A 12,686-nucleotide genomic window follows, 5' to 3' on the forward strand; every position below is an offset into this window, starting at 1 on the left:
AAAAGTGAATATAGAAAGTACAGTGTGCTTTATGAAGCACATTGTACAGGTAAAGCACTGTATAAATGCTAAGTGTTGTTTCTAAATACAGATCTACCCATATGGATATATGATTATGCATTAGAGCATCCCCTTGTAAAACTGTTGGGTCTTGACACATTGAAGCATAATCCTTCAGATGAGATCTTAATCATATTGAAGAATCTTTGAGAAAATACTCCAGTCCTACCAGTTCCAGTAATAATTGCTGAAAGTTCATGCAACCTTCAAGAACTAGAAAAATTGCTAAAACTTTTACTAAAAAAAAAAAAAAAGCATAAGTTCTTCATGAGCAGTACTGGTTCCATACAGATTCACTGTAAAAATATTATAAAGATTTTTACCATGTGTGGCCCATGTTTATATCATGCTGAATAGTAATGTTGAGTTGTAATTATAATAAACTACACATAATAAACTGGTAGTATTTGGATAGGAGAGTTTCCAGTGAAAACTTAGGTGCCATAGGAAGTTGTGAGGATGATACACTAGATAAGATTTTTCTTCAGAATCAAAAACTGCATTACGAAGCCATGTGTCAACATGTTGCTAGCAGTGTATCTTTTGGATGAGATGTAAAACTAAGATCCTTAGTGTTTAACTACAAATTCATGGGGCTTATTTTGAAGAATTAGTGGTCTGGCCAAATTCCAATCTATGGAATTACCCTACTGCCTGTCCCCACTAAATTCCATCTGCTTTTTATTTCATTTCTTGATCTGTACTGTTTTGTAGAGCATGTTTCAATGTGCTTTTAATAAATGGCTTTACTCAAGAGGTGGTTGTAATTTAAAGGGTGAATGAAATGATGTCTCTGAATACTATGTAAAGAGATTTGTGATTTTTCATGTAAAATTCCATGTTAATGTAAGATTTGAGAACATAACACTATACATGGGCATTGCTGATTGAAACATTTGTATCAAGGCATAGAGATTGTTTTGTTTTCCCCTTCATGCAAACTGTCATCCAGGCTGTGATCCTACATTCAGATTCCCATGGGTGGAATCCCATTAGAGTCAGAGACTCCATGTTGATGTAAGGATTCATCTATACAGATCTGATTGCAGGATCAGAGCTTGTGATAATACTCTGAATTTGTAGGATCTAGAAAAATTTAATGACACATACTAACTACGCTTATGCTTTCCCAAAACTTGCAGGTTGGTCAGTGTAGATCAGTGGTGATGCATGTCCCTTTGACAAATGACCAAGTCAATTAAAAGCCTGTGAAAAGTTGTAGATCTAGAAAATCCCAGATTGAATGCTTAATATGCTTTTTTTATAGAAACTCAAAAAAATCACCTGTCACCAGTCAGTATGCTTAAAAAATATCAACGTGTTGTGTAGAGTCACTGAGTGAGTAGGAAAGGGAGGTAAATCAGTTTGTCTGACTGGTTCCAGAAAAGTTTAAGAACAGAATACTTGATTTCCACAAATGCAGAGAAACTTAGCGAAACCAATTCACTTAGATCCAAGCACAATGAAAATTACATTTTTGTCGGAGGAGAACATAGTAGAAAAAATACGTTAAACTTATTTACCAAAGAAATTCTTCAAGAAGCCTGCAGTCTTCTGTGGTGCAGTAGTGAGTTTATTTTATTTTTAGTGGCTAATTGTAAAAACCTGTTGGAATTCACAGTTTTTCCTTTATTTCTTGAAGAACAGACTTTTTCTCACTGAAATTGTCATTTAAATTATAAAATTTGCAACATCAATTTCCCTTACATCAGGATTACATTTAAACATATAGTGACATGACACAAACTCAAAAATCGTGGAGCATTTGGGACATGTTTCATTGAACCACTTTTTTTAATCTAGACACTTCTGCGTCACCCTGTAGATTTTATCAATTAGAATAGAGGAAGGAGGGGGTAAAAATGTAAAGAAAATAAAATTATTTTCCTAAATTCCCAGGGGTACCAGGTGTGTCCCGTTATGTTTCATGTACAAATAATATCTTAAAGTGAAAGTGAAGGACAAGCTTTTAAATGTTAAAAACCTTTTTTATTTACATCAGTTCAAAATAGCTGTTTCTGGAGCTTTTCTATTCCAGTGAGAGGATCGTTAACGACAAATTAGGACCCAAAGGGTAACTGAGATTACAGAACATTTAGAGGGGGAAAAGATATTACTGGAGGGTAGAAAAAATATATGTAGATTGAAAATTTTATAGTGGAAAGCTTTTCTTTAAAAATGACTTGCAAGGTAAATGGTTTTTGATACTCAAAACCTGACTAGCTTGTGATTGAAACAGGGTCTCATGACACTACTTCCTAAATCAGAGAAACCTCAAAGTTTACTATGATAGTGTAGCGCCTATGGCCTCAGGCAATTTGTTCTACTGTTGGTCACTCAGCCAGCAGGTTATTTTTTACTGTATGTTAGTGTATGATCAGTGTGTTATAAAATATTTCTATAATTGCAAAGCGTGACCTTAAGTGTGTACTTTTTTGGGGTTTCCATGAGAAACATTTCATGAGTTTGCATTGCCAGTTTAACATTTCCTCCTTAATCAAAGTAATGTGATGAGACTGTAATAATAATTACTCATAATAACCTCCCAGTGTTTCTCTGGCTCATTTTATCTGGTTCTGCACATGACTTCATAGGACTCCACAAGTGAATTGCTTTTATTTGAAAGTAAAGCTGAACTGTATGTTTTCTGTTCTGAGTGAGAGTACTATTTTCCTAATAGTTCTGTGCTAGCATGGGTCTCTGCACAAATTCCCCATATCTCCTGTGACAGCAGCAATGCATATATTCTCCTGCTTTCTCCTTTGTCCGCACATGTTCCTGATAATCCCAGGATGCATGAAGATGGGTGCAATCTATTAAAGCATATGATGACTGGCTATACTATTCTGTCATGTAAGAGGGTAGATATAAATAATCAGAGCATCTTTTCAAGTATAATAGCACAATCAGATCTATGAACAACATATGGGTAAGCAATGTAGCAGCTTCGGTGGAGGTAATTGTTTTTAAGGTTCTTACAGATTAGTGAATGAATTTGGTGGTTTACCAATAGAGCCCTGCAAATCTGCAGCTATCCGCTTTATATGCGTGGATATACGCAATCCACAGATGTGGATTTCCGTGGACCGGATGCGGATACAAATTTTGTATCCTTTGACCTATGCTAGCCATGCAGCTGCATGAAGGGTCTATGTCTGTGCTACCAAATAGGTGAAAGTAATAATTCATCTGCAGTATTGCTGCTTCCTCTCTGTCCAGCCCCTCCTCTGTCTGTCTGTCTGATCTGGTTCCAGAAATATTTTCCTGCTGTCTCTCTTCCCTGCTTGTTTACCTCGCAACAGCGTCTCGTCTTATTTGGCAGCCTTGTCATGTGCATACCAAGGTTATGGAGCTTCCACACAGGTGTTGAAGGAGCCGACAGAAATATTAGGACTGGTTTTACCATGCAGGTCCTATTAACATTATTTGAAAGTGCTCAGTTTAATTAACCACATGCATCTTTTTGAAATTGAAGGGTTAAGAATGGAATTTCTTGATTTGGCATTTACATTTTAATTGTGTTCTAATTTGCTGACTATCTTCCTAATAAATAAAAGCTTTCCAAGAACTCCACACACTTAGTCTTTATGGGAGTTCACATAAATTACTAATAGGATTTGGGATCATAGTAGTTAGAGATGGAAAATGTATACTAGATCGTGAATTTATCCTATTGCAAGGGCAAGATATAGTCCCAGGTGTATTTGGTTATATATTAAATTGATGTTATGTTTGATCTTGTCTAAAAGGCCAAGAAAAAGCAATATATACAGAAGACGTGTGCATTGTGAGGAGAGTGGGTTCACTGTTGAAGCTGTTTTCAAATTGCACTAGAAATTTTCAGTATGTTTCAGACTAGTAATTTAAGACTAGTTTCTGGTGGTTAAGAAGTTAAGGGTAAAACCTCAGCTTCCTTTTGTTTTTTCTAATTGGAAAAATGCAGGAAAAGGAATTGTACTGCAAAGTAATGGCTTATGTATCTTGTGAAAGGCAGCATTCCATAATTGTGCTTCCCAAATCCGTCAAAGTAGTGCAGATGGGTAGGAAAATTATGCTTGTGTAATTATTCATTTAGTAATATTTATTGGCCTTACATACATAAAATAGACATTACATAAAAAGTACAAGTCTTTTAAATATAAAAGCCCCAACAGGGGACCCACTTCCCTTCATCCTAATCGCCTCCCCAACTATTAAAAGCTTTGGTCAAACAAGTCTTGCCGTGTATCTTGAAGTTTTCCAAACTTGGGTTCTAATAGACTGCTGGGGGAGTGTATTTCTGAGATAAGCCCTCCGCCGAGACAGCCTTGTTGCTAGCTGTAGAGAGGCTAACTCCATGCATCACAGTAAAAACAATTCTGTGGATCAAAACCCTTATGTTTTATGGGAGAGAATTGGTCTCTCAGATAAATGACCTGGGAACCACTCAGGACTTCATAGATCGTAACCAAAACTTTGAATGGTACCCAGATATAAGCAGAGAAGCCAGCACAGAGCGTGAACCAAAGCTATTAAGGGCTCTTAGCAGCTCATCTTATTCAAGAGATGAGATGCTGCATTCGTCCCAAAGAAAGTATAATAAATGTAATCAGTAATAGATTTTTCTGCAGTCTTTCACCAGTCATGAAGGACAACGGCCCTGCTCATTTGCAGTTTCTTGCTGTAATACCACTTTCATAGTAACATTGAATCTGTGGTGAGAGACCTTACTATCAGTTCAGTGCTCTTCAAGGTCAGGCAGTAGACTAGTGTCACCCCCGCACAGGGGTCACAGGGCACAAAGTACTGATGATAACATTTCTGGAGAATGATTGAATGTGTCTTCAAACTGGTATTATACTGTCAGGTTTTTTCCCTCTGTGTGGTTGTTTTTATTTACATAGCTCTTCAGTCTGTAAGTACAGCTGTTGGTTGCTGCAGAATTAGAACTAGTGGATCCATTCGAAATTCTCTTCCAGTTGTGTTTGTAATTTGTCTGCATAATTCTTTCCAGAATAGTTGTTCCGTATGTATGGGAGGTTTGTTTTTTTAATTACATTCTCTCCAGTAGGTGTGGAAACCAGCTTTATATTTACAGCCTAAGGCCCTAGCTACACTGCAACTTTTAACAAGTTAGTTATGTAGGTGGTGGTAGCCATCGATTGTTTCAACACACACAGTTAATACTTGGATAGTAACTGTAGCAACTAACCATAGTTTATCCATGCCATAGGCCTAATATGGCACTTGGTTGCCTCTCTGTAGCCAGTTTGATACTGTGTTCAGAGTTTTTCCTACAGTTAGGCACAGTTCGGAGGTCCTGCTTAACAGAATTAGCGTCGTCTTCATCTCACTTCTATGTGCAGTTGGACATTTCAAAGTGCATTGCCCCACATGGTGCTGCTTCTGCTTTGTGTGCATGTCCTTCAGGTGCTTCATCTTCTTCTAAGGAAGAATGCGTATGCAGGAAGCATTGTACTACAATATATAAAACATTAAGCTTTGCAGCTACTGCAATTTAGAACCATATTCCCAACCTTCTCCTTCTTGACATAACCAGACCTCTAAGACGGACATGTTTATTGCATGGATATGAGGACAAACTTGCTGTCTCTCATCTAAAATCAGCAACCGCACTAAAATAAACATGCATGATAGTTTTGGGAAGGTGGCGGTAGGTTCCTTTCCAACTGATGTGTACCTGTAATCTATTTCAAGGGTTCTGGGCATTTGCTTACTAAACCACTAATACCTTTTCATTACAGAGTAAGATGTAAGGGCAGGTATCTTCCCTGACCAAAACCTTAGATTGTAAACTCTTTGTACCTGTACAGTGCCTAGCACAATGAGGTCCAACCAAGATCAGGACTTCCTGGTAACACTTCCGTAGTACAAATAATAGATTAATTTTTAAAAAGAATTTAAAAGACCTAGAAAAGTGAACCTATTCATATGAAGTCTTGCTACATTTTCATCCAAACTGAGTGTGACCATGGGCTTTCACACAATATAATCTACATATGCAATCTGATTTAAAGCATACTTTCGCTTCTAAGCCTATTGGAAAAAGAGAGAAAACTTATGCAGGTGCTTAACTTTAACATCCTGAGTAGTCTTCAATGAGACTACATAGATGCTTAAAGTTAAGCATTTGCATAAAAGTTTGAGTCCTCCATCTCTATATCTCAAAAAGGCTAATCTTTAGAAAAATTATAATTTTTTGTGTATGTGGCTTTTAAAAGACTAGAGTTGGTATGCCTTGATCAAGGAATTCCACGGGGAGTGTATAAATATTAAAATTAGCATACTAAATTCAGCATCTGACTTTTTTCCTTTTCCCATGAACATGCACTGTAGCTACTAAAGACCATAGGCAGATCCATACCATATGGAAAGTGCCTAAATGTGAGCCATTTTATTAGGTCTGATGTGTAGCAGTGGTTCTCAACCAGGGGTATGTGTAACTCTGCCGGTACGCAGAAGTCTTCCAGGACAGTGGCTCTCAACCTTTCTAGACTACTGTACCCCTTTCAGAAGTCTGATTTGTATTGCGTACCACAAGTTTCACCTCACTTAAAAACTACTAGCTTACAAGTACATAAAAATACAAAAGTGTCACAGCACACTATTACTGAAGAATTGCTTACTTTTTCATTTCTACCATATAATTATAAAATAAATCAATTGGAATATAAATATTGTACTTACATTTCAGTGGATAGTATATAGAGCAGTATAAACAAGTCATTGTCTGTATAAACTTGTATTTTGTACTGACTTCATTAGTGCTTCTTGTGTAGCCTGTTGTAAAACTAGGCAAATACCTAGATGAGTTGGTGTACTTCCCTGGAAGACCTCTGTGTACCCCCAGGTGTACACATATTGCTGAAAACCTCTGTTTCAGGGGATATATCATCTTATCTAGATATTTACCTACTTTTACAACAGGCTACATGAAAAGCACTAGCAAAGTCAGTACAAACTAAAATTTCATACAATGATTTGTTTATATTGTTCTATAATATTATATCCGTGTTTCTCAACCTGGGGGGTCATGAATTATTTTATAACTATATGGTAAAAATGAGAAAGTAACCATGTTTTCAGTAGTTGTGTGCTTTGACACTTCTGTGTCTTTGTCTGTTTTTGTAAGCTGCTAGTTTTTAAGTGAGGTGAAACTTGGGGTATGCAAGACAAATCAGACTTCTGAAAGGGATACAGTAGTCTGGAAAGGTTGAGAACCACTGTGCTTTAGAATTGAATGTCAACCAGTATCACAATTCTTCCTTCTTCGAGAGATGTCCCTGTGGGTGCTCCACTTTAGGTGTTGTCGCGTCCCATGTCCTTGATCGGAGATCTTCACAGCAGTATTCATCCGGGTCCCGCATGCACAGCTCTTGTCTTATGGCGCTGTTGGCACAATTTTTAGCACGTGCACGACCTGACCTCCTGAGTTCCTTCTCAACCGTGCATGGTCCAAGACAGAGTGAAACAGCAGTTAACTTTTACCAGCACGTCACTTTCGGGGGGAAAAGGAAGTACAAGCAACATCATACACAGAATTTATCAGAAGGGAATGCTGTCTCCTGTACACTTTGCACATGATGAAGCATTTTCACCAATACTCTCTCTCAGTGCTGCAGGTAGTGATGCAGAGGAAGCTAAATTTTCATCTGAGCACTCCTCCCCCGCCAGACCTTCGCTTGAGCCATTTGAATATAGCCCTCATAGAGGACACAAACCGTATCCTTACTATAGTCCACCATGGCTTACTCCCCCCATGCCATACCATATGTAGTGGCAGAACTGGAATACTTGGTCCTCTTACTCCAGGGCATATGATAGACCTTCCAGCTCCTATATGAGTAGGGTGAAATTGGTGAGACCCTTGCCTTCGACTACACTGGTTGAAATGAGGAAGGAAACTCAGGTTGAGGACTTCACCGTGGAGCAAGATACATCTCCTCCCACAAATGAATCATCTTCCTCACCAGATGAGGCCGTAATTCCTCCTGCACCTACCGCAATAGATGATCCCAAACAGTTTAACAACTTATTCAAGAGGGTAGCACAAGATCTAGAGATCCCTTTAGAAGAGGTCACAGAGTCATACCGCAAGTTGCTGAAAATATTACAGATAGCAACATCTTCAAAAATTGCTCTCCCAATAGATGAGGCTTTGATGGAACCTGCCAGTAATATATGGCAGACATCAGCAACCATTCCTCCTACCAACAAGAGGAAAGACAGGAAGTACTATATTCCAGCCAAGGAGATGGAATTCTTATCCACCTCTAAACTTGCTAGTCGTTGATGCTGCAAATCAAAGGGGCAGACAGACAAACTATAAAGCCACACCACAAGTCAAGGACTGGAAGAGGTTTATTCTACTGGGCAGAAAGGTCTACTTCTCTTCCACTTTACTAAAGAGAGTTTCTAACTATTCAGCACTACTTTCAAATTATGACCACATCATCTATGAAAAATTGTCACAATTTATTAATGATATACCCGAAAGTAAGAGGGATCAATACAAGGCTTTGATTAATGAGGGACAACTCATAGCCAGGACATCCCTGCAGGCTTCTTTAGATGTCGCCGATACTGTGGCCAAGACAACAGCCACAGCCATCGTTATGCATCGTGCTTCTGTGCTCCACTCCGCTGGTCTTCCTAGGGAATTACAGATGAAGATAGAATACCTTCCTTTTGGTAAATCCCAGCTTTTTGCAGAGAAGACAGATGAAGTCCTTCACTCAATGAAAGATTCTAGGGCAAATCTTAGGACTCTAGGCATATATACGCACCTGTAACAAAAAAGAAACACACAGGTTTCAACCGTATGCACGCAGATAGTCCCTCCAATCACAATACAGGCATTTAAATCACAGAGGAAAACAGAGATCACACAGAGGTGTAGACCACAACAACAGTCATCCTTCACTTTCCAAATAACACCATCTAAACAACAGTTTTGAGAAGTTGGTCAAGAGCCTGAGAACCCAATCAACAAACAGTGCTAGCCTCACCAAGGAAAAATTTCAAATTTTGCCTCCGACAGTTCCACCTCAATTGGTCTGCAATAACAATGGACAAATGGGTTTTAGAAATCATCAACTCAGGACATACTATCCCATTTATGTCCATCCCCCCATCCATAACCTCACCCCGTCCCTTTTCAGGGACCCATCTCACATGCAAATACTGCTCCAGAAAATAGATCACCTCCTACAACTAGGAGCAATAGAGCACATACCATCTCATCACAGAGGGAAGGGATTTTATTCCCACTACTTTGTGGTGCAGAAAAAGAGCAGAGGATGGAGACCTATATTAGACCTCAGGGCACTAAACAAAATTCGTGAGGCGACAGAAATTCAAAATGGTCACGCTTACAACCATACTACTAGCCCTGCAGAGAGGGGACTGGTTCTCAGCTCTTGACTTTCAAGATGCATATTTCCATATTACTATCCATCCTGCAGACAGACGTTTCCTAAGATTTATGGTCTCTGGCAATCACTACCAATACAAAGTTCTACCATTTGGCCTTTGACGGCACCGAGGGTTTTCTTCAAAGTGCTCGCCATGGTGGTGGCACATCTAAGGAGACCGGGAATTACTATCTTCCCATACTTAGACGATTGCCTAATAAAGGCACCCACTCAAAACATAGCCAGACAAGCTACTGCTCAAACCATAATTCTATTTCAGAGGCTAGGACTAAGGATGAACACCAAAAAGTCCACTTTGAACCCAACAAAACGGTTGGAATTCATAGAAGCAGACTTAAACTCGACACTAGCGAGAGCATCAGTACCAATGCCAAGATGCAAGGCTATTATGGATCTGATATCAATTATAAGGAACAGTCCAACAGTAACAGCACACATTGCGCTATAGCTCCTGGGACACATCGCGGCTACACCATTCGTGTTAAAGTACACTTGACTACATATGTGATGGCTCCAAGGATGGCTCACTTCTGTTTGCACACCAAACAGACACAGTCTGATCAAGCAAAGTACCAAGCAAAGTAAGAGACTCCCTTCTATGGTGGACCCAAGAAAACAATATGATGATAGGAATCCAATTTTCCCACACTCTGTCTTCAGTTATGATCACCACAGATGCTTCACTCCTTGGATGGGGAGCACACATGCAAGGTCACACAAAACAGGGCAGACGGTCAGAAACCGAAACCCATCTACACATAAACATACTAGAGCTTCAAGCCGTATGCAGTGCCTGTCGGAATTTTCTACCATCCATAAGAGACAAATCAATAAAGATAATGACAGACAATATAGCATGCATGTTTTATGTAAACCGCCAGGGAGGAGCAAGATCCCAGTCCCTATGCAGTGAATTGATGAAACTCTGGAACTGGTGTATAAAGCACGTCATCAACCTATCAGCGGCATACCCGGCATACGCGGGAAACAGAATACCCTTGCAGATAACCTAAGCAGGCATTTCGCACAGAACCACAAGTGGGAATTGAACAACAAAGTCCTGAAAGACCTTTTTCACCAGTGGGGACATCCAGTGATCGATCTCTTTGCCACGGAACAGAACAGCAAGTGCCATCTTTTTTGCTTGAGGGTGGGGCTAGGACCAGGATCAATGGGCGATGCCTTCCTACTCAGCTGGAGCAAGGGGCTGCCATATGCGTTCCATCCCATACCAATGATACTCAAGACCATATACAAAATCAGGGCCGACAAAGCCATTGTGATAATAATAACACTAGCTTGGCCAAGACAAACATGATTCTCAGATTTTCTGAACACAAACCTATAACACTTCCTATGAGACACGATCTTCTTTATCAGAATGCCGGTCAGATTTGCCACCCAGAGATACAGAAACTTCATCTTGCAGCTTGGTATGATAAGTAGTTCTGCCCCGACAAATTAGAATGCTTGGAGCAGGTTAGACAAATATTTATTAAACAGTGGAAAGCCAACAATGAGAGAGACTTACCAGAAGTGACACAGATTCGAATCCTGATGCAAAGACAGACAAATCGAGGCATCGTCGTCTTCTATCCCGATAATCCTTGAATATATAGTGGGACTAAAGAAGTCGGGTTAATCAATTAGCTCTTTAAAGATACACCTGTCAGCGATCATTTTCTTTCACGACGACATGATACAACCATATCCACTCACCCAATGGTAAAACGATTCTTAGCGGGTTTACAGAGGGTATTCTCATTCATATATGCCCCCACGCCATCATGGGACCGAAATGTAGTACTAAGAGCTATTAACAGGGCACCATTCGAGCCTTTAGCAACATGTTCATTCCTCCACATGTCGATGAAAGTAGCCTTTCTCTAGTGGCCCTTACATCAGCCTGGTGTAGGAGAGATCAGTGCACTAATGGCCAACCCTCCTTACACAGTATTTCATAAGGATAAAATCACCCTTAAGCCACATCCAAAGTTTTGCTAAAGGTAGTATCAGACTTCCACATTAACCAGCCCATTCATTCACCTATCTTCTATCTGAAACCTCATACCAATGCACAGGAAGCAGTTATCCACACTCTTGATGTCAGACGGGCCATAGCCTTTTACCTAGAGAGAACAAAAACATTTAGAAAATCGGACAAACTTTTCGTATCGATGGCGGAACGCATTAGAAGCAGAGCCATATCTAGCCAAAGATTTCCAAATGCATATCAACATGTATCTGCATATGTTATGAACAAAAAGGTTTTGAAGCTCCTGCAGGAACCAAGGCTCATTCCATGAGAGCAATATCCACTTCCATAGCATTCCTGAACAATGTTGTGTTATCACGGATAAATGAAAGGCAGCGACATGGGCTTCAGCACATACTTTGGCAAAAATTATGCAATTGATCAGGACTCCGCTAGAGACACTTCATGATGCATATCTGTACTTTCATCCATGCAGAGCAATTAACACTGAAGTCCCCCTACCAAATTCAGGGCACTGCTCTATAGTCACCTAAAGTGGAGCACCCACAGGGACATCACTCGAAAAAGAAGAAAAGGTTACTCACCTAGTGCAGTAACTGATGTTCTTTGTGATGCTCCACTACCCACCCTCCTCCTTTCTACTTTGAAGTTCTAGTAGGGGACTCTCCGGTAGAGAAGGAACTGAGGGAGTTGGGTCGTGCGTGCACTAAAAGACGCGCCAATGGCGTTGCAAGACAAGTACTGCTCTGAAGTTCTCCGATCGAGGACGTGGGACACGACGACACCTAAAGTGGGGCACCCACGGGGACACACATCTCGAAGAATGTCAGTTACTGCCCTAGATGAGTAACCTCTTTGTATGAAATATACCTTTTAAAAGGACAATGAAGTTCACTAATAGAGCAAGATGTGGCATCAGTAGTTACCGACAATGGGCTTGAACTGATAACCCTTTAGCACCCACATGCACAAGTACATAAATTAATTCACAAGATACAAGTCTCAGTATTTTGGGGTAGAATCTGTACACCAAATATGGCAAGTGTGTCCTGCTCCACTCACTCTGGAGACAGTGTTTAACTGTCATTTCTGCTACCCCATTGCACCTGCTGTTTTGCCATCACTCTGTAACCTCAGATGAAATTGTAGAATGTGGCTCAGCAGGTGCATTCAGTCTGTAAGTATATGAAATGTTC

General features: G+C 39.9%; 1 protein-coding gene across 2 annotated transcripts in view; it reads left to right on the forward strand.

Annotated features, from left to right (window-relative positions):
• Positions 1-12,686, forward strand: part of TBC1D23 (TBC1 domain family member 23) — a 57,193-nt gene that overhangs the window by 1,401 nt on the left and 43,106 nt on the right. The gene's annotated exons all lie outside the window — the stretch shown is intronic.

Source organism: Emydura macquarii, unplaced genomic scaffold (genome assembly GCF_026122565.2).
Source record: "Emydura macquarii macquarii isolate MOO-44397 ecotype Brisbane River unplaced genomic scaffold, CSIRO-AGI_Emac_v2 contig_1119, whole genome shotgun sequence".
NCBI lineage: Eukaryota > Metazoa > Chordata > Testudines > Chelidae > Emydura > Emydura macquarii.